Below are 24,105 nucleotides of genomic sequence, written 5' to 3'. Positions count from 1 at the left end.
CAAAAATCAAAGTATAAAGTGGTATGAAGTTGCAATGGAAACAAGAATAGTTTGCAAGAATACAAACATATGGAGAAATATGATAAAGAGTCGTGCTTGTGAAAACTGATTGCAACCTTGTTTCTTTTCTCTTTATCCTGTACCATAAGATGAGGGCATATAAATGTGGTAAATAAATAAAATAAATAAACTATACTCTGAATATTTCTTAAAAGTGAATAGTGTGGTGGATATTCATATGTGCATATTTTCCCAGGAAAATCTTTAATATTTATATGAGATTTCTTGTATTGTAATCTTCTCAAGAATAAGCTACCTTTCTAGCCTATTTTTGTCAGCTTTCTCACCAGTCCCTGCAGCTGTGTTTTAACAATAGTTTGACTAGCAGGTGGTAATGTTTATTTCCATGCCATGCAAAATAAATGTTCATTTGCTCATTTTTCATATTTAAGGCTTAAGGATTCAGGGGTTGGTTGAAGTGCTGACATCCCTGATTGAATGTCAGTTTTGCATCTCTTCTGTTTTAAGCACTGGAACTGAATAAGCTGGACTGACAACTTGACTTTTTGCTGCTATTCAAATTCTAAGGCCAGCATCCCAGCCTTATCTCGTAAGTCTCTGTCCAATATGTGACATGTTCTATTTTATATAAAACTAGCTGATAACCCAGCATTGTCTGGTTATTTGTTCATAGGGGTAAAATGTTGGGACGAAACATGGTTTCTAATGTTAGATTTTTTTTCCCTTACCAGAGGGAGCCCCCTTGTGGAGTACTGTGAATCCGTTACCATGGCAACTCCACTGTGCTGTACAGTAGAAGCCATTTTAAGACACAACAGGCTTTATCTTAATGGAAACCCCCCAAGGGGTGTTAGGGGTGTCTTACCCCCACAGTATTTGTTTCCAAAGAGTAAGTCATATGTGTACAAAGGTTGGTTGAAATTGCTTGAGACGTTCCAGAGTTATGCTGGAACATACACCTCCCTCCCCCTCTCTCTCTCTCTCTCTCTCTCTCTCTCTCTCTCTCTCTCTCTCTCTCTCTCTCTCTCTTTCTCTCTCTCTCTCTCTCACACACACACACATACAATATATATACATGTTTTCGTAGATTTTCACGGGTGTAGGTATGCTGGTTTTGTTGTATTCGGGTCTTTTCCCGTGTAAGGTTGAGATTGTCTTTGCAACGTTTCGGCAGGATCTCACCTGCCATCTTCAAGCTGTGGACTTAAAATGTGATCGGAGCTGCCGTCTTTCTGTAAGTCTTGGTGGGAGGGGATGGGGTGCTGGCTTTGTTTCAGTAAGTGGAATGATTGGTTGTGTGGTTGTATCATGATTGGTAGATTGGTGCTGATTGGTGCAGGCTGTGTGTGCATTGTTGTTTTGTATTTTAACGGCTTGGGTGGTGGGTGGTGTTCGTTTTTTGGCTAGGGCTGGTTTCCAGATGTTTGGTAGGCGGGAGGTATCATCACGTTTGTTCATGCTGTGGGGGTGTTTCTCTATTTCGATGGCTTCCATGATTATTCTCTTGTGGAGGTGTTCTGTTTTGGAGATTAACCTGGCTCCTTCAAAGTTTATTTCAAGTCCTGTAGCTTTAAGGTGCTGGAAAAGGGAGGAAGTTTTTTCTTTTTTTCTTACTGCGTTCTTGTGTTCTGTGATGCGTGCATTTATCCTTCTGTTTGTTTGTCCTATGTATATTGCTGGGCAGATTTTGCATGGTATTTTGTAGACTCCTTGGTTTTCTAGTTGGATTTTGTCTTTGGGGTTTCTTAGGATGTTGGCTATTTTTTGGTCAGTGGTGAAGGCTGTCCTGATATTGTGCTTGTGGAGAATTTTGCTGATTTTATCTGTGGTGCCTTTGATATAAGGGAGGAGGGCGATGCCATTGTCCTGTTCTGTGTCTTGGTTTGTTGGGGGAGTCTCTTTTTGGATTAGGTTGGTGATTGTTTTTCTTTGGAATCCATTTGAGATTAATACATTTGTGAGTTTGTGTAATTCAGTTTTCAGGTGGTCTTTGTCGGCTAGGCATTTGGTTCTGGAGATGAGGGTCTTGGCTACAGAGTTGATCTGTGCAGGGTGGTGATGGGATTGTGCATTTAAGTAGCGGTTGGTGTGTGTTTTTTTCCAGTAGATGGTGTGTCCTAGGGAGCCATTAGGTTTTTTGTAGATTAGGACATCCAGAAAGGGAAGTTGGTTGTTTGCTTCTATTTCCATGGTGAATTGTATTTTAGGGTGTAGGCTGTTGAGATATGTGAGGAAGTTGTCCAGTTTTTCTTTTCCATGTGGCCAAATCACGAAAGTGTCATCAACATATCTAAGCCAGAGTTTGGGTTTGTGTTCAGATTTGTCTAAGGCGTTGGTTTCAAAATGTTCCATGTTCCTCACCACAGCTGAAACCAATGTCCTTTCCAGAGGATTCAACTTTGCAGTTGCCATAGAAGCCTAACCCCCCTCCTCAGCAACTCATGAAACAAACAGTACACAACATATCAGACAGAACCCTCACCACAGCTGAAACCAATGTCCTTTCCAGAGGATTCAACTTTGCAGTTGCCCCTAAACGCATCCCAACTGAAGACATCATATGCGGAGTTGAAGCTACACTCATCAAAATCAACCCAGATGAAGCCAATAAAATCAGACTTGCAGTCAGCAACGTCCTTTGCTCCAGCAATCCACCCAGAAGCAACTTACAGCAACAAGAAGAAAAAGCACTTTCCAACCTGAGGAAAGACAACAACATAATCATTCTCCCAGCAGACAAAGGAAATGCCACAGTGGTGATGAACACATCTGACTACCAAGCCAAACTATCCAAGCTACTCCAAGACCCTGCTTACAAACCTATAAACACAGACCCCACCACCTACCTGGAAAAAACCACCAAATCCAAAATAAAAGCCTCTGCCATCAGTGAAGAGATCCAGCAAAGAATCATCCCCAGAGAGAAATCTTCCAGATGCCCCAAACTCTATGGGCTCCCCAAGATACACAAAGAAGGAACACCACTCAGATCCATAGTCAGCTCCATAGGCTCACCTCTACAGAATCTTGCCAAATTCCTCGCCAAACAACTCCAACCCTATGCAGAAACCATCACCTCAAACGTACAAAACTCACTCCACTTCATAGAAACAATAAAGAAACAAAACATACAACCCAGCGACCTACTTGTGAGTTTCGATGTCATATCCCTCTTCACCCAAGTGCCTATAAAAGAAGCCTTGACAGCCATCCAGAAAAAACACAACCCCCCCCCCCCAAGCACATCCTGGACCTGACCAACCACTGCCTAACCAACACATACTTCATCCATAATGGACAAAGATACAAAGAGATAGAAGGAGCACCCATGGGATCACCCCTCTCACCTGTCATTGCAAACTTATACATGGAACATTTTGAAACCAACGCCTTAGACAAATCTGAACACAAACCCAAACTCTGGCTTAGATATGTTGATGACACTTTCGTGATTTGGCCACACGGAAAAGAAAAACTGGACAACTTCCTCACACATCTCAACAGCCTACACCCCAAAATACAATTCACCATGGAAATAGAAGCAAACAACCAACTTCCCTTTCTGGATGTCCTAATCTACAAAAAACCTAATGGCTCCCTAGGACACACCATCTACCAGAAAAAAACACACACCAACCGCTACTTAAATGCACAATCCCATCACCACCCTGCACAGATCAACTCTGTAGCCAAGACCCTCATCTCTAGAACCAAATGCCTAGCCGACAAAGACCACCTGAAAACTGAATTACACAAACTCACAAATGTATTAATCTCCAATGGATTCCAAAGAAAAACAATCACCAACCTAATCCAAAAAGAGACTCCCCCAAAAAACCAAGACACAGAACAGGACAATGGCATCGCCCTCCTCCCTTACATCAAAGGCACCACAGATAAAATCAGCAAAATTCTCCACAAGCACAATATCAGGACAGCCTTCACCACTGACCAAAAAATAGCCAACATCTTAAGAAACCCCAAAGACAAAATCCAACTAGAAAACCAAGGAGTCTACAAAATACCATGCAAAATCTGCCCAGCAATATACATAGGACAAACAAACAGAAGGATAAATGCACGCATCACAGAACACAAGAACGCAGTAAGAAAAAAAGAAAAAACGTCCTCCCTTTTCCAGCACCTTAAAGCTACAGGACATGAAATCAACTTTGAAGGAGCCAGGTTAATCTCCAAAACAGAACACCTCCACAAGAGAATAATCATGGAAGCCATCGAAATAGAGAAACACCCCCACAGCATGAACAAACGTGATGATACCTCCCGCCTACCAAACATCTGGAAACCAGCCCTAGCCAAAAAACGAATACCACCCACCACCCAAGCCGTTAAAATACAAAACAACAATGCACACACAGCCTGCACCAATCAGCACCAATCTACCAATCATGATACAACCACACAACCAATCATTCCACTTACTGAAACAAAGCCAGCACCCCATCCCCTCCCACCAAGACTTACAGAAAGACGGCAGCTCCGATCACATTTTAAGCCCACAGCTTGAAGATGGCAGGTGAGATCCTGCCGAAATGTTGCAAAGACAATCTCAACCTTACACGGGAAAAGACCCGAATACAACAAAACCAGCATATATATATATATATATCATCAAACATAAAGTTACCATATTTTGCGAGAACAATTCTCATATTTTTAATACATTAAAGGCTTTAATTGATTTCTAGTTTATGGTTCCCCAAGTGATGGGGACAATTTTTTCTGCTAGAAATTTGTGCTTCGAAATTCCAACTTACAACTTGATGGAGGAACTAACATAAAGTTTGCTTCTCTTTGATACTACTTAGCAGCTCTCTGGATTTTGTAGGAGAGTTCTGGTAGTGTAACCTACATTTCAGATATCAGAGATTTTCTATCTGAGTAAATTGATAAATGAAGCCACATGCAGTGGTTATCTACAAATTATGAGATGTGTAAAGAGCTCCTGTAACATTTATATAGCTATATAATAAGAACCATGGTGGTGCATTAGTTAGAATGTAATACTGCAGGCTACTTCTGCTGATTGCCAGTGGTTCAGCAGTTCGATTTTCACCTGGCTCAAGGCTGACTCCATCCTTCCAAAATAAGGTAAAATGAAGGTCCAGTTTATTGGGGGATGTATGCTAACTCTAAAATCACTTAGAAAGGGCTGTAAAGCATTGTGAAGCAGTATATAAGTCTGAGTGCTACTGATTTTGCTATGTTGAAAAATCTCTCTCTCTTGAGAAGGCTATAATGGTGGAAGGAAGAAAAGGATGAACAGCAGCAAGACAGATGGATTGGATTATAGCAGTGATTGGTGCACTTTTGGAAAGCTGGGGACAAATCATCCTGAAGAAGGTCTATCTTTATGGTCACAGAGACTTGGCACTAACTTCATGGACGACATCATCAATCAATTAAAATAGCTATACCTATACTATGAAGAACTGAAAAAAGAATATATGTCTTAAATCAGGGGTGTTAAACTTGATCGTGTCACATGATGTCACATGACATACTATGATGGGATTTGCCTTTGCGGAGCCAGGGTGGGTGTGGCCTGCACGTGATGCATCCGGCAACCAGGTTGACACCCCTGTCTTAAATCCTATCCATTAATGAAACATGCTGCCTTATTAGAATGTCTGATTGCAAATAAGAATCGGTATGTTTATATGAATGAGTCATCTTGACCCTACTTTAGAGAAATTCTCTAGCAATTGTGCAGACAAGAGTGTAAAAGATGTACTCTTTGATATGAAAAGCATATACAGCTCTGAGTTCCCTTGTATAATTCATCTTTCATTAAAGTGGGTAGAGTGATAAAATTAACAACAACAAAAGGGAAATTAAAAAAAAAAGTGTGTTTCCCTCTTCTTTATGCTGGTGGATCCAAACAAAGGGATTTGACTCTGTCTTTAGAATTCTCACCTTCCTAGTTTGCACAGCTCATGCAATTATATTGTGTTTGGGAACCCGTTACTAAGTTTGCATTACTTTTAACATTATAGGTCTCCATAGCAATAACTGAAACTCTCAATCCTTAAGGCTTAATTCTGAATACATGAAAGTGGGAGTTACTGATTCTAGGGGATAATGAGAAATGAGCATCCCGTGTTTGGGGATCATGTACAGCCTTAAGCAATTTGGTTGTTAGCTTTCGGTTTTCTTGTTATCCACCAACATTGCTGTTTTTCTCCTGCTGCACATCACCACTAGAAGAGAAAAGGAACAATCTCTGCATCTTGGAAGCTTTTTTTTTTAATGACTACTTCTGAACTGCTTGAGCATGACACTCTGGTGCATGGTGCACTGAAAGTTTATTAAAGTATTAATGATAGTTCTAAGGACTAAGGTAATCTAATGGGACAAGAGTGGCATCAGTATGACTTTGAGAAAAAAAAATATGGAAGATCTGCTAGTTGCAGCTTGTGGGAAAACCTTAGCTAAAAGCAATATTCTTTTATTCTACCCCGAAGTGAGAAATTGTGTTTATACATTTATTATTCTCCCAGGAGCTCAGAGTTGTTTTTTTCTGAATTATATCCTTACACATAAAGTAGAATTAGGTGAGAATGACTCCCTTAAGGTCCTCCCCTCTGTTTCATGGTCATGGAGGGATTTAAACTGGAGCTATTCCATTTCTAGGGTGCTTCCATGTCAGGGTTTTATTGTGAAATTGCCTCAGTTGAAAAACAATTATTTGTTTTTCAGAGGATGAGGTTTTCTACTTGTGTCTAGGGATGTGTGTGGATCAGAATAAGCTAAGGCCATGTTATTACCAGGGATGTTCAGGTAATATTCTGCACCATATTTATTTATTTGTTTATTTATTTATTGGTCAACCATCTTATGACAGGGTAGCTCTGTTAATGACTTTTCTGTATGGAAACATTCTGGAAATTATGGAAAAGGATCATTGACAGAGCTTTTGAATACAATTAGTATTGTGCTGCTCCACCCCACCCCACCCCAACACATACATGTATGGTAAGAGTTCTACAAGTGTTTATTCAAACATGCCAAACAGGTCCTCAGAAAGCAACACCCCCCCCCCCAGTTGTACAGGTCCAGATTCCAAGCTCAATACAGCAAGAGTCACTGGGTAATTGGGTCCAATGGGCAAACACAGAGTCCAGGCCACAAGTTGAACAGGTAATCCGATTATCTAGACTCACGCCAGTCCGGCTTCCGACCCGGGCACAGCACGGAGACAGCCTTGGTCGCATTGGTCGATGATCTCTGGAGGGCCAGAGATAGAGGTTGTTCCTCTATCCTGGTCCTATTAGACCTCTCGGCGGCTTTTGATACCATCGACCATGGTATCCTATTGCGCCGGTTGGAGGGGATAGGAGTCGGAGGCACCATTTTGTGGTGGTTCGGCTCCTACCTCTCCGACCGGAAGCAATGTGTGTTGACAGGGGGGCAGAGGTCGACCCTGAGGCCACTCACTTGTGGGGTGCCACAGGGGTCGGTCCTCTCGCCTCTCCTGTTCAACACATATGTGAAGCCGCTGGGTGAGATCATCCGTGATTTTGGGGTTGAGTACCATCAGTACGCTGATGATACTCAGCTGTACATTTCAACCCCAAACCACCCCAACGAGGCTGTCGAAGTGATGTCCTGGTGTTTGGAGGCCGTCGGGGTCTGGATGGGGGACAACAGACTCAAACTCAACCCCTCCAAGACTGAGTGGCTGTGGCTACCGGCACCTCGGTTCAGCCAGCTAATTCCATCGCTGGCCATAGGGGGCAAACAATTGCCCCCTGTGGAACGGGTGCGCAATTTGGGCGTCCTCCTTGATGCCCAGCTGTCAATGGATGACCATGTGGCAGCCGTGGCAAGGGGGGCGTTCCACCAGGTTCGCCTGATGCTCCAATTGCGCCCCCTACTGGACCTGGATGCCCTGCGCACGGTCACTCATGCGCTGGTGACGTCCCGCCTGGACTACTGCAACACTCTCTACATGGGGCTGCCCTTGGGACGCGCCTGGAGACTGCAGTTAGTTCAGAACGCAGCCGCGCGGGCTGTGATGGGGAGTACTAGGTACTCCCACGTAACACCTCTCCTGCGCGAGCTGCACTGGCTACCTGTGGTTTTTCGGGTGCATTTCAAGGTCTTGATTACCATCTTTAAAGCGCTCCATGGCACAGGACCTAGTTACTTGCGGGATCACATCCTCCCACACACATCCCTGCGGCCAATTCGCTCACACAGGGAGGGGCTTCTCCTGGTGCCGTCCACTAGGCAATGCCAGCGGGCGACACCAAGGAGTAGGGCCTTCTCTGTGATGGGCCCAACCCTCTGGAATGACCTCCCCCCGACATCAGAACCACCACTGACCTCCGCTCCTTCCGGCAAAAATTGAAGACTCACCTGTTCCTACTAGCGGGCCTGGCATAATTACAACTGTTACCTCCTGGTAGACGTACTATTAACTGGTTATTTTAGGGGTATTGTTTTTAATTTAATTTGTGTGTTTCTTAGGGGTTTTAAAATTATATTTATATATACTGGCTAACTGTACAGTTCTTTTTAATTCTATTTTTAACCTCCTCCATATTTAACTGTACATATTTAATTTTTCTATTTATTGTATTTTGATGTATTCTTTGCATGGACTGTACACCGCCCCGAGTCCCTTTTGGGAGAGGGGGCGGTCTAGAAGCACAGTAAAATAAAATAATAAGGATATACAGCATGAGCACACAAGGCATGAACTGGGCATGTTGCTCCAGCAACATTCAAGGCCTCAGGGCAAGAGTAAGTAAGCGATGCTGGTGCAGCCCTTCAAGAGAGGCGAGGTTGCCTCTTCACAAGTAGTCTAGCTGACCAGTTTTCTGTCTCCTATCTCCTCTCTGCTCTATGTGTGTTTGGATCTCCAGGTCTCCACCTCTTTCTGATTGCTAACAGGCAACACCTGATTCCCTTTCTAGCCTAAAGCCTCCTGGCCAACTTGCTTGTCTGATGTATCACTGTCTAATCCCTGATCTTGACAAATACTCTGCTCTGCACTTTCCTCTGCTAACATGCCGAAAAAAGTCAGATGAAAGATGAAAAGAAAAATGATAATATAGAAATACAGAAAAGAAGAAGTTGTACAATTCCATGCAAGGCTGTTTGGATTTTCCTCAGATATGATTGATTGATAGATTGATACACAAATAACAATTTTTAAAAAGGAGTGTTAGGGATGTAACCCTAGGCTTTGCTTGCCAATGTATATAAGTTATGATTATTTTACTTTATGTTGCTTTAAATGCTTAAATGCTTAAGACATGTAATTGGTTTGTTATCTCAAGCAGCTATAAGAGGGAGCCAGAATGGTTGTTAGATCTCTCTCTCTGTTTTTGTTAGAAGCTGGTTGGTGTTTTACTGAGGTATTGTGATTTGTTACTGTTAGCCACTTTGTGTGCTAGACTGAATATTGATAACTGACTGACTGAACTGTGTATGACTTGGACTGTTAACCAGACTCTGAATACGTCTATATTTCTACATAGTAAACTACTATATTTTTATACTATTCAGTGTCTCTGTATGCTGGTTTGTGTGTGTTATTCCATATCACTCTCATTACGCTTCTCTGCATACTCGCTCTCCTAATGGGGAGCTTAATTACTTAACAAAGGGTATCATAGTAAATCATATATGCAACAGCTGATCAGTATTTTAATATCTTCCAAAGTGTACCAGTTATATTTGGGCAAGGCCCATACTCTATTTTTTATCCATTATAGTAAGGTCTTGAGAATAGATCTGTTTGATCTGAGACACATATGAAAAGAATTAGGAAGCATCACTCCCTTCGACCTCCCTCTCTCCCTCACCTCTTCCCCCAATGAGAATTGAGGTTTGGTACTTTCACTTTATAATACAAACTAATGTGCCAGCCAGCACTGTCTATCTTAACCACTTACCTCACATAACTGTGCAGCTGAAATCCAAAAATAATATTGTGTTCCCAGTTTTTGAGGAATAATGTTCAGTCAGACTTGGAATTCAAAATAAGCCAGGATTGTGCTTGGCAGGAAAATTAGCCTTAGAAAGGATTTTGTTTTTGTTTGATTTTTTGTTTTGTTTGATTTTGTTTGAAGTCTGATCATATTTGAGAGAAATTATGTCCTACATGGATACACATACATATCTATATAGACTATGCATATATAAGCACCTACACACAATATGATATGGCTAGCCTATTTTGAAGTAATTTTATCCACAATAACAATGCAGTCTAATTAAAATGAATAATTAAAATCTATGCCAAATTTCTTTATAGAAACTGACAGCCATGTGGTGTACTGGATTAGAAGCCTTAGACTTGGAAGATGAAAACATTTATCAACTCACACTGGACGAGCAAGATAGGCTTCAATGAAGAGGACTTCTCCTTCAGAGATTGGTTTAGACTAATAACAAATGTTCATGATTAAAAATAAAAATTTTGTGGATATAAGGACAGAGCAAAGGAAAGCTAAGGAATTAGAAAGTTCAGCTGGGCTTATTGCTATGTAAGTGTGCATATCTGTAGCCTATATATGTGTTTTTGCTTTTCTTACAAAAAGTTCATTTGTGGATACATTCAACTAGGAAACAGAGAGAGGGGGGAAAGGAAGGGAGAGAGGGAGGGAGGGAAAGATAGTGAGGGAGGGAGGGAGGGAGAGAGGGAGGGAGGGAGGGCGGGAGAGAGAGAGAGAGAGAGAGAGAGAGAGAGAGAGAGAGAGAGAGAGAGAGAGAGAATTATAGATATAACATATTAAAGACCTACACATCTTTTGTAGTTCCATTAAAACCATCACGACTTGCCACTTATATTTGTATGTGCATGCATTCATATGTTGGTGTGTATTCAGCAACCCCCCATTATTTTTCTCTCTAAACATTTTCGTTTTGGCAGTTCCATGGTACAGGGTTTCATTTTGTGCACAAAACCCAAGTGAATTATGTGGTAATTTAATGAGACTTGATAACTTTTATGCAAACCTGCTGTTTTCTTCTGAGTCATTATAAACCCACTTTCACAGACAGTGTGTGCAGGATATAAAAGTGCACACAGACACCATGTACCATATAATGAATTTTCTGGTTAAGATGGCAGAGACAGAAGGATCTGCAGTCGAGCTGCCCCGGTGATTGTTGTGTTGTCTTAGAAGATGTTTTCTTATGATAGTATTTACTTAGATGGAGATGGACTGTTAGACTTGTTTGACTTAGGGCGGACTGAACCACAGGCAATGTATAGACACTTACTGCCACTGCAATTTAGCATTCCCACATTACACCACTGTTCTTTGAGCTGCATTGGGTCTCAGCAGGTTTTTGATTGCAGTTCAAAATGCTGGTCACCACCTATAAAGTCCTTCATGAGGTTTTTATGAGATCATCTTTTTCCAATTGTTTTTGCCTACCCCACTAGATCTGGCAAAGTGGGCATGCCCTGGTTCCTTCTATTAAGTAGCCTCATCTGATGAGACTCAGAAAATGAGCTTTCTGTGTTACAATGCTGACTCTTTCAAACATAATACTGCCTAACATTCATTTGGCTTCAACCATGTGGGCTTGCCATAAGCCCACATAGGATCTGGATGTTCTCTAGGCAAGCGACCTGCAGACTGGGTAATATAATTGTAGTTTTTTTCTTGATATGACTATAGTTATGTACTTTGAGTTAGACTATCTTCATGGGTCATCACATGACTGTTATGGCATTATTGTTTATTGTTGTATTTTATTACTTTTGTTGGAGTTAGTGCCATCTTTGCTGCACAGAATCTAATAAATAAGTGGCACAGCAGCATTATAAAAAGTGTGTGTTGCATCACAATTATTTTCCTGCTCAAATGGTTTTACAGTGCTGTGTTTTTAATTGTTAATAAACTAATTTTGGACAAAAAAAGACCCAATAAATAGGCATATAGCCAAGTCAAAAACAGTGAAATCATTCATGAGTTATATAATTCTTGACCATTAAATGCATGAGGACCAGGGCAATTGTCCTTAGTAATTATCAGTTCTCTCAAGGTTGGCTGGCTGGCTTTCTGCCTGCCTGCCTAGAGTATTCCAATAACCACAAACAATGTCAAATTTATTTCTGCACTGAAACAGCTTCTGAATGTTGAATCTGAAAGATCAACCTGCACAAGCAAAAATATTACTGGGAGACATTCAACAATGAGCATTTTGCAGTTTACCCTTATTAAATAGGAAAGGTGAAATTAAGAAAACCCAGTCTATGTCCATTTAATAATTCAATAACAATACATCAAAGGCAGAACATTTCTTTTTTTTTTTCAAAAAGTTTTATTGGTTTTTTTAAAACATTTATAAGGGAAAGGGTAAGTGGAATGGTTACAAATTTTGGCAGTTGCAAGTGTGGCAGGCGCCCCCTCCCTCCAAACTCATAGAATACATCTAAATATAAAACATTAATACATAATCATAAAAAATCAGCATATTAATTCTAGAAAAGATAGTTTTCAATCAATTTATGTAGTTATGATATAAAGTCTAGATATAATTTCATTATAACTTTCGGTCTGTTTATAACATTGTAGTTTTCTTATTCATTTTTGTGATCTGAGCTTTCTCGGTGTTGCCCCTTCACCCCCCGCTGGCAGAGCTCCGGCCCCTCCCGTGTCCTGTGTGACCATTGTGGTGTCTTCTGTTTTTTCTAGGTTCGCTTTATTTTTTTCCATAAAGGCCTGAGCCTCTATGGGTGTATTGATTCTGATTCTTGTCTCCTCCCAGAATATCAGCATCCCTTCAGGCATCAACCATCTAAACCACATCCCCTTCTGGTATAGTTTATTCGCCAATTGCGAATAATTTTTCCTTTTCTCCCTAATTTTTTGGGGGATCTGCTTCAGGATGGTTATCTCCCTGTCATGATATGTCAATGTTTGCCCCCTTTGTACACCCAGGATTTCATCTCTTGTGCTTTTCCTAAGGAATTTAATATGAACCTCCCTGGGTACATTGTGTGTTCTGGCATAGGCTGAATTCACTCTATAGACCAGATCTATCTCCCATTCCATCTGCTGTTTATCTTTATGTATGTATTCAGCTAAAATATTAGTCATAATGTCCCTTATGTTTTCCCCATCTGCTTCTATTACATTTTGAAATCTAAGATAAAAGGACATTCTCTCAAACTCTGTTTTCATTTGTTGGATGTCAAGTTCTTTGTTTCCCTTCTGTAAGGCCTCTACCCCCCCTCTCGCCTCCGCCGCCCCACCCTCCATCAGGTCCAGTCTCTGTGAGTTCTTATAAATTTGAACTTGGTTCTCTTTAATTTCTTCCTTCATTTCTTTTAATTGTTTCTTAATTTCTTCCTGGCCCTGTATGAGTTGCTGGAGCATCTGTTGCAAATCCATCTCTGTACTCTTAGGTTGCATCAGTTCTGTAATCTTTGACTGTGTGGCAGGGCTGGATGTTGCAGATGTCGGTGCAGAAGTAGCAAAGCCAGGTTTTCCAGGGGAAAGGCAGAACATTTCTTGTATTCAAATCTTGTTTATTCTAAGAAGAACTTTCCCAAAGAAAATTAAAAAGCTACTTTTTTTTTGTATATAATGTCGATTAGAAATGCGCAAAGCAAAATGCATGTGTTTTGGAAAATATCTCTGTTTTGTTTTTCTTTGTTTTGTTTCAAATGTAGATACCATGATTGGCTATTACATTTCATTCTTATAAGAACCATAAAAAAGGGAAATGGGAAACTGAACTTCAGAAACAAAGTTGCTTCTTTTAACTATTCAGCTAAGAAGGAACCAGTATTACTTACTGAGGGCTTCTCTTGAGCCATATCAGTTGATGACGCTGTTGGCATGTTTAACAATACATAAGATAATGCAGTTATTTCTCTTCACTACATTTTGATATGGCAAAATGTTCTCCATTTTCTAAATCCTTTTTAAATTGAGGATTTGAATTAGTAATAGAGAAATTATAAGAAGCTGTCTTGAGTTACTTAGGATATATAGTCATTCAAATTGAAAGGGCGGGTTTAGTGCTTACAAATGGTCGATATGTTGAATTCATGGGTGTTATTTATTCATTAGAGGACTCACTTGAGATATTTAAATTAACAAGGTTAACACTAGACTTGCAAAGGGGCCTTAGTACATTCAATAACAATCCAATAACGATCTGGTAACTTCCATGCATGGGTAGACTGAAATAAAAGCTCATTGAGTCATCAAACTGTAATTCTTCCACACTTCCTTTGGCTCTCTGATTCACTCCTGTTCTCTAGCAAAACTATACTGGCATTTCTGGTACATCGAGGGAGAATGAATTTACCGTTCAAGATTCAGAACTAATAAGACAAAGTTTTGGCTTTGTAGCAAAGTAGGAAATGGCTTCTATTTAGCATTCAGACCACAAATAATGGCACACTATGCTACTTTTTTGGGTGCCAGACTTGCAAATGAAGATGTAAAAGTTAGATTTCATGAATCCAGCCTACCAATCTTTAGACTCACTTCATGTACTTTCAAGACTAAACAGAATTACACTGATTCCTATCCCTTAGGCCCTTTTAGTGGATATGTCCACCTATGACACTGGGCAGGTTTTATTGTGCCAAAAAGAAATAGTAAGAATGTAAAAATCCAAACTTTGTAATTTTTTATCTGGGTAGGAGCATAGCAACATGGTGCTCCTAGAAATAATGGATTGTCCTAATGCAGCTTTGAAGGATACATCATGAACACCTACAAAATCTGCAATTTATGGAGCAAGTTTTCTCATACAGCTCATAATTCAAAGAATGATGTATATGCTGCCATACGGTATCAAGGTCTCTGTGCTACAATGGAGACAAGGAATCGGTTGTATCTTTCGGACATAACAAATTAGCCTTTCATTTTAGTGGACTTGGCTCTAACAATACTTCAGAGTATCTCCAATGATTTCCTCAGTGGGCTAAATAATCTGCACATTTGTTTTTATTAATGGTGACCTTTAAAGTGGGCAATTAATTACATTTTTATAAAGTTTTCCCAGACATAACTTAGTATTAAAATTATACCAAAATGTCTTGTGCAACAGCAACATTTAGCTGCCCAATAAGAACCCCGACTCAGCAATTGGTACATGAATTATAGTTTAAAATCAAGTGTAAGAATGTATTAAAGGCCATTTTGCCACAAAGCTCTGATGGAAGATGGCTGAGAACAAAACCAATTGCTTGTCAATTTGAAAACAAAAATAAGGGAAAAAACCCAAGGCTTTACTCTTACACATTAAAAGAAAACTGGCTATAATAATAATAATAATAATAATAATAATAATAATAATAATAATAATAATAATAATAATAAATTTAATTTATAAACCGCTCCCATTCCTAAACAGGACTCGGGGCGGTGTACAGTCATATTAAAACAGTATGAATACAAAATATAGATATACTTAAATATACAAATAGGTAAACGGAGGAGGTAGGATATGCACTGTACAATATTTGAATTAAAATACAAATAAACATTAAAATTACCCTTAAAAATTACCCAATAAGATGTTTGCCAGGAGGTTAAAAATGGGACTATAAATCAGTTAAGCCAGCTAATTGGAACAGGTGGGTCTTAAGCTTCTGTCGGAAGGAGCGGAGGTCGGTAATAGTTCTAATATCAGGGGGGAGGTCATTCCAGAGGGTTGGGCCCATCACAGAGAAGGCTCTGCTCCTGGGCGCCGCCCGTTGACACTGTTTAGTGGACAGCACCCGAAGGAGTCCCTCCCTGTGAGAGCGGATTGGTCGCAGGGATGTGTGAGTTGAGATGCGATCCCGCAGGTAACTAGGTCCCGTGCTATGGAGCGCTTTGAAGATAGTAACCAACACCTTGAAACGCACCCGAAAAACCACAGGCAGCCAGTGCAGCTCGCGCAGGAGTGGTGTTATATGGGAGTATCTTGTCCTCCCCATGATGGCCCGCGTGGCCGCATTCTGAACTAGCTGCAGTCTTCGGGTGCATCTCAAGGGGAGCCCCATGTAGAGAGCGTTGCAGTAGTCCAGGCGAGACGTCACCAGCGCATGAGTGACTGTGCGTAAGGCGTCCCGATCCAATAGGGGGCGCAATTGGTGCACCAGGCGAACCTGGTGGAACGCCCCCCTTGCCACGGCTGCCACATGGTCATCCATCGACAGCCGGGCATCAAGGAGGACGCCCAAATTGCGCGCCCGTTCCACAGGGGGCAGTTGTTCGCCCCCTATGGCCAGCGATGGAATCCACTGGTTGAACCGGGGCGCCGGTAGCCACAGCCACTCAGTCTTGGAGGGGTTGAGTCTGAGTCTGTTGTCCCCCATCCAGACCCGAACGGCTTCCAAGCACCGGGACATCATTTCAACGGCCTCATTGGGGTGGTTTGGGGTGGAAATGTACAGCTGTGTGTCATCAGCGTACAGATGGTATCTAACCCCAAAACCACGGATGATCTCACCCAGCGGCTTCATGTATGAGTTGAACAGGAGGGGCGAGAGGACCGACCCCTGCAGCACCCCACAAGTGAGTGGCCGCAGGGTCGACCTCTGCTCCCTTGCCAACAAACATTGCATCCGGTCGGAGAGGTAGGAGCAGAACCACCGCAAAACAGTGCCCCCTACTCCCAACCCCTCCAGCCGGCGCAATAGGATACCATGGTCGATGGTATCGAAGGCCGCTGATAGATCTAATAGGACCAGGATAGAGGAACAGCCCCTATCTCTGGACCTCCAGAGATCATCCACCAACACGACCAAGGCCGTCTCCATGTTGTGACCGGGCCAGAAGCCGGACTGGCGTGGGTCTAGATAGTCGGTTTCCTCCAGGTGACGCGGGAACTGTTGTGCCACCACACTCTCTACAACCTTCGCTAAAAGGGGAAGGTTGGAGACGGGACGATAATTAGCTAGCTCCACTGGGTCCAGGGAAGGCTTCTTGAGTAGGGGCCACACCACCGTCTCTTTCAAGGTGACCGGCAAGGACCCCTCCTCCAATGAAGCGTTCACAAGACCCAGGAGCCTGCCTCGTGTAACCTCCCAGGATGCCAGTACAAGCCAAGAGGGACACGGGTCCAATAAACATGTAGTGGCTCGCAGTCGCCCACGTAACCTGTCCAAATCCTCGGGAGCAACAGAGTCAAACTCCTCCCAGCGTGGTGCCTCAAGACTTGCTTCCGACGTCTCCCCTGGTCCACTGAAGGGGGCCCATCCGCTCCGGATCTGAGCAATTTTGTCCTGCAGATATTCCCCAAACTCCTCTGCTCTGCCCTGTAAAGGGGCTTCCCGCGGCCTCTGTGATAGGAGGGAGCGGGTCACCCGAAACAGGGCGGCAGGGCGGTTATCTGCGGACGCAATAAGAGCGGCACAGTGTCTACGTTTGGCCGCTCTCAGTGCCACAAGGTAGGTCCGTAAATAGGATCTTACCTGTGTTCGGTCAGATTCGGAGCGTGAGGACCTCCACCTGCTTTCTAGGCGTCTCTTGTGGCATTTCATCACCCTCAGCTCCTCGGTAAACCAAGGAGCCAGGGTGGTTCATTGCCGCAGGAGAGGCCGCAAAGGCGCTACCCGGTCCAAGGCCCCAGTAGTCACCCTATTCCAGGCGGCCACTAGGTCCTCCGTCCGGGAGCGGGTCAGGGCTACAGGAAGTGGCCCAAGCTCCATCTGGAACCTATCCAGTTCCATCAGTCACCTGGGGCGGAACCATCTGGGACAGTTTGGTTCCGCCTCCCCGCGGTGGGGGGTAGCGCCGGGGAAGTCGAGCCGGAGATATGAGTGATCTGACCATGACAGGGGTGTAATAACCAAATCCCCTATTCCCAGATCACTCGTCCACTGTCCAGAGACAAAAACAAGGTCCAGTGTGTGCCCACCTTCGTGTGTGGGGCCCTGAATTAATTGGGTCAGGTCCATGGCTGTCATGGAAGCCATGAACTCCCGAGCCACCTCGGATGCGTCACCCGTCGACGGTAGGTTGAAGTCCCCCATAACCACAAGTTTGGGGGTATCAACCGCCGTCTCCGCGATCAGCTCGAGGAGCTCAGGCAGGGCCGCTGATGCATAGCGAGGAGCCAAGTATACAATCAGCAAGCCCAGCTGCCTCCCCGGGCCCCATTTCACACCAAGGGACTCACAACCGGATATCTGTGGCTAGGCTATTCTATGATTCTTGGCATTGATGGTGCTGGTTAGAACCTCTGGCAAGTATAATTCAACTGTATGTGGATGTGAGGAACATAGATTGGCTGAACTTCACTTTTATCCTTATATAGCCATTTTTTTTTCAAATTAGACCAGATCATCCTTTGAACCAATGTACATAATAAGGAACTTACCAAACCATGCACTGAATGTAGGGCACTGTTGTCACACTCCCAGTAATTGTAAATTACAATTGGAACATCCTATTTCAGTATTTGTGCTTCTTTCAAAATAGGTATAAGGAAGGGGCAACAAAATATGCTCATCACTCAGAAAAACAGTTGCTGAAATGTCAAGCTATGTGTGAGATTCCTTTGTTTTCTAAGAACTGGACACATCACAGCATAGAAGATAATAATGCACTATTGCAGCATGCACCTTCCCCAACAATAGGCTGTTGCTATCAGTTAACTCCACACTCCTAGACTTTGCAAGTTAATATATCTATCTAAGTCTTTGATGCTCAATCCTTACAACAAATAAAATATTATAAAGTGACATACAATTTACCACTCCCAAAGTTATTGCCTTCTTTGAGATTAGGCACTGCCCCTGTATGGTTGTTCTTATTTTGGTTGTCGCAAATATTTAGACCATGTTCCAAATGTTGCTTTTAAGCAGTGTTGCTGTTGAGCATCCAAACCGAACTCCAGACCATTATTGCACCAAGATGTTCTGCTTATCAAACTTTGTGGTCCTGATAGCTGAATGATCTCCCTCTTGCTTGCCTGCAATAGTTGTAAATGTCCAGACATCATTTCAGGTTTCATCTGCTTTCTGTCATCTTTTTATCTACTTCTCCCCCACCACATAGCCATTCTGCTTTTCTTTTATAGGATAAGGGCTTGGGTAATGTGAGATGGCCTATGGGCATTGACAGGTGGCTCAATTAGCCCCATAACTGGGATGCAGGTGTGGATGCCACTAAGACATTCTATCCCATAGATCCATCACTGAATCACCCTATTGCTTATGGCCTTCAGTGACAACAATGTTTGTTTAAAAAATCAAGAGTGGCTACTAGGTGCAAATCAATTGCCCCTCTTTTAAATATTTACTTAGCAGGTGATATAAAAGTGTTGTATGGTTCTTCTGCTAATCAAAATAAGCTATTTTGAGTTCATTGAACAAATAAACCCATTTGGTTTAAGGCAGCTTCCTATGTTCCTAGTAGTATATTATGATATTTATCATCAAACATAAAATAATTAAGAATAGTCAGGGTGAATCAATGATTGTAAAGGGAATTGCTTTCTTTCTGTCTCTTTTCGGCTAGCTTCACCTCTCTCTCTATAATAATTTATGTTATTTCCTATATTTTTTTGCCACCTAGGGAAAAGTACAGGATGGAACATGCCTCTAAGGTAGCAGGCTGAAAGTTGACTTCTCACCTATTGCAAAAGACTAATAGTTTGTCACATCTGCCCACAATAGGGATCAAAAATCCTCCCTGATCTCTGCTTTAGGAGATAAAAAAAAGGGAAACAATTAAGAGAGATCAGAGAAACCTAAGGTTATTTACCTTCTGTGCATGTGTGTGTATGATACGAACAGAAAGATGTGGGGAGATGAGAATGAGGAAGAATCCTACATTTCAAATCTTTCACTATTTAGGTAAGATTCTTCCACTTAAAGAAGTAGGAGAGTTAGAGATGTTGTGGAATAACAATTCCATTTTCAATGAGTAGAAAAGGCAAATGTTTATTCAGCAATGATTGTTGGAGCAGATACAAGCACTGGAATGATTATCTTCTCACAAACATGCATGGCACAATGTGTTCATCTATCATTGATTTAATGCATGCTTTTGCCTTACATAGCTATGCATCACTTTATTCCTTAAGGATCTTTTATTTATTTATTAATTTTGTATTCCATTGCAATTTTTCAATTTTAGGTGATGTTCAAGATACACATAGAAAAGATTAAAACATCCACAGTAAAATTAATACAGAACAAACTCAATGAAAAAACTGTGAAGTCCATTAACTAGTGACTTCCCCAAACAAGAATGTTTTAACGTTTGCACTGATTGATTACTTTGCTTCCTTTGTATCTGACCTATTTATTTAGAGATAATGGAGAAGGATGTTTTATTTCTCTCTAAAATGCCAATATTGAAATAATTGCAATTAGAGGATTTCTCGGTTCAAAGTTTTCCCGCACAATGCATAAGAAATCTCAGAGCAAAATTATAAACTCTAAAGAAAAATCTTGCACAGAAAACACATAGCAAAGGCACATGGGGAAGTGTTGGAAGATTAATTGTCTCCAATTATTGCCTCTACTTCCAGATTCTTGACAGCTGCATTTAGATGAAAATGCAGAAGTTAAAAAAGAAAATGAAATATTTCATGAAACACGTGCATTATAATATATTTATATACTGTATTTTTAAGACTATAAGACACACTCCCCCCCCCAAAAAAATGAGTGGAAGTATCTGTGCATCTTATAGAGCAAATGTTGCAGAAGACCTGCCTACCTGCCAGCCCCCACCTTTTGGCCTCTGCCAATTTGCCTCTTTGCAGCAAACAGTAAACATCCTGGTCAGTTTCAGCAAAGACTGATTTAGCACAAGAGGCTGATTGGCGATTGGATCTGCCTCCAGGAATACCACTGATCAGCTGTTCCAGGCTACGGGAATCACTGCTGCCCATCAACACCATCACTGCCCTTTGCCCCTGCCACCTATTGCCGCATCCACATGCCTCATTTTCAGCCTCAGCATGTCCCATTTTTGGCCCCCCCGTATCTCATTTTTGGCCTGTTCCAGGTGGTGGGGAAAGAAGGCGGTGATCCCTGTCACCTGGAACGAACTGAAAACGAGACATGGAGGGGCCAAAAATGGGTCACTCAGAGTCAGCAATAGGTGGCAGCTATGATGGGTGGCAATGGTGGTGATGAGCGGCAGCGATCCCTGCAGCCTGGAACAGCTGATCCGTGGTATTCCAGGTGGTTGATCCAACTGCCAATCAGCTGCTCATGCTAAATCAGGCTGTGCTGCTCATGCTAAAACAGCTGACCAGACTGTTTGCTGTTATCTGCAAGGAGGCAAATTGCTGGGAGGCAGATGTAGAAGCAAAAAAATACTTCTTGTTTTCCTCCCCAAAAGCTAGGTGCATCTTATAGTCTGGAACATCTTATAGTCTGAAAAATATTGAATCCTATCTGCTGAGCAATTTAACATACAACAGAGGGTTTGTTTGTTATAGCATCGACTCATTGTACTCATTAGCCATGGACAAGGTTAGACTTCATTGGAGTGTTATGATCAAATGAATTACTTTTGGGTATTGAGACAGTGAACTACCCATCAATAATGGAATTTCCCTCTCTCTATTATCAAGTGTGCACCTATATGTCTGATCATGTATTTTATTTATGAAAATCTATATTTGGAAGTACAATATCTCTGAGTGCTAAATAGCCTGAGAGTATAAACCTATGAGAGTATAAAAGAGTTTATGAAAAATTGGAAAGACTTGAAATATATATTAAATTATTATCTAAAACTATTCATTTATTTAAATTATCTATATATCCTAACTGGTGTGTTAAGACACAAACACTAAAATTAACTAGGGGGTGAGTGGAAGAAATAAATGTTTTTGCAGAAAAAATGGAGGAAAATGATTGGACTATAGATAGGTCACTAAGCCAAGGTTAGTGAAAGGGCTACAGAAGCTGTTCTCCTTTCCTTCCATAGTCATGAATGTGATGAGGATAGAAGGAAATGGATGCCTTATCAGGAGTTGAAAAAAAGAAATCTACAAGTAGGCTTGTTCTGTTGATTATTGCAAGAAGAAAGGAGGCTATTCTTTACCTCTTTATTTCCTTTTTATACTGATCATTTTTCAGTAATGACTAGATAATCATGCAACATTGAGACAAGAAAGAAATTAAAGAAAGTGGCTCATGCCATTTTAAGCACACATTTATATATTCTAACCAGTGGTGGGATTCACTTAGCTTTGCTACCGGTTCACAAATGGGAGTGTGCATGTGCAGAAGGTTGCATGTTATGTCGAGGCGGGGGGACACAGCTTTCAGCAGCAGCCACTACTGGTTCGCTCAAACCAGTACGAACCAGCTGAAAACCACCTTAGATTCTAACTCTTGATCTCGATCTCCATATATCTATCTCCAACTCTGTCTGTCTGTCTATCTATCTATCTATCTATCTATCTATCTATCTATCTATCTATCTATCTATCTATCTATCTATCTATCCAGCTATCTATCATCCATTCAGCTATCTATCTACCTATCTATTGTCAACCCTGAAGCTGACCTGACCAAGGTCATTTTGTCGCTTCAGTGTTGCCACACTGGAGCTGAGGGATAGGGAGGGGGGGAATAGAGATAGCTGGTGTTTTGTAACCAAAACAAAGTACTTTATCTTGGGAACTAAGGACATTCTCACACCTGGTCAGAGAGAAGAGGAGTGATATTAGCCAACCACCGGACAGCTTCTCAATTGGACCATAATTGTTTGGGGAAAGGGAAAAACTTTTTCTTTTAATTAGGTGAAAACCATGGGAATCTTCAGAGTCGGTTTTCACCAGATCTCTGACAATATAATATATCCAATAAAACTATTCTTCGAGGAATCTACCTGAAGCTATTCCTCAAAGCTATTCTTTGAGGAATCTACCTGGAGTTTTGCTTGCTATGGGTGTATTACTCGAAATCCTGACACTATATCTGTATTTCATTCAAAAAAACATAAGATGACTTCCTGATGTTATCTGCAAATTGTTTCCAGAGTTCATTTATTTTGGCAAGGAAAGGTTCACAATATGGCTCAGCATTAGTGGAGAACACCATATAAAGAAGATGCCAGTCTTCATGCCATATAAAGAATACACCTGCTCCATTTTTGGTATTTGGCTATTAGTCTTTTAAATGTTTTAGAACTGTAGATCATGCCATATTACTAAATCTCCATGCATTACCTTCCCTTCCTGCATTGACTAGAAATGAAAGCAATTTTCCTTTTTTTAAATCAAGCTTTTTAAAAATTATAGTGCCGCAATCCAAGTCATATATTACAAATAAGATGAGCTATGACTGTGTCTGCATTCAATCTTATCAAAACCCTTTATTTGATAAAAAAAATAATGTCATTAGGAAGCAGGTGCAGACTTGAGATGGATTTTATCTCTTTTATAGCTTTCATATTTCCAGCCTAGACAGTGACTATTGGAGTCAGATATGCCAGGAACTGAGCAGAGACCCCACTCCAAAGAAGCAAGAAAGACAGCTGACATTTAAAAAGAGGCTTGCATTAAATTTTATTTAGAAGGATAAAGAAAAACTGGAAGCCAAATTGATTTAATGAAACATTGCTCTACATAGCAACAGGAATTTGCATTAACAGAAACCCTGGAAAAACAAATGCATTTATTACATTTATGTCCTACCATAAGAAATCTGCTTTCCTATTTGCTTTTACAACAATATTTCTCCATAGTTTTGGGGATAATAAAGATGGTATAGCATAGTTCAAATCAAGGTGTTGGTTGTCACCTTTCAAGCCCTTCATAGCTTGGAACAAGGTCTGTCTCTTGTTGGTCCCATCCATCTGACTGACTAGAGTGGGGAGGCAAGGAATGATGCAGGTCCCATTCGCTAAGGAGGTACATCTGGCAGGACCCAGAAGGGCCTTCTCTATGGTGAGTACCTCCCTTTGGAACATAACACCTGCAGAAATCAGACTGGCCCCCACTTTGACGCTCTTTCATAAGGCCCTGAAGACTTGGTTTTGCCAGCAGGCCTGGGGAACCCAAAGTGTGATGGAGCCCATCAAATAACTTATCATCCATGTGTTGCCACCATGGGTGGATGGGTGGGTGGGGGAGGTTATTGGGTTTTATTTTTATCTTTTGTATATACTG

Source organism: Natrix helvetica (genome assembly GCF_964273705.1).
Source record: "Natrix helvetica genome assembly, chromosome: 1".
Taxonomy (NCBI): Eukaryota; Metazoa; Chordata; class Lepidosauria; order Squamata; family Natricidae; genus Natrix; species Natrix helvetica.
Note: the sequence above shows the minus strand (reverse complement) of the source record.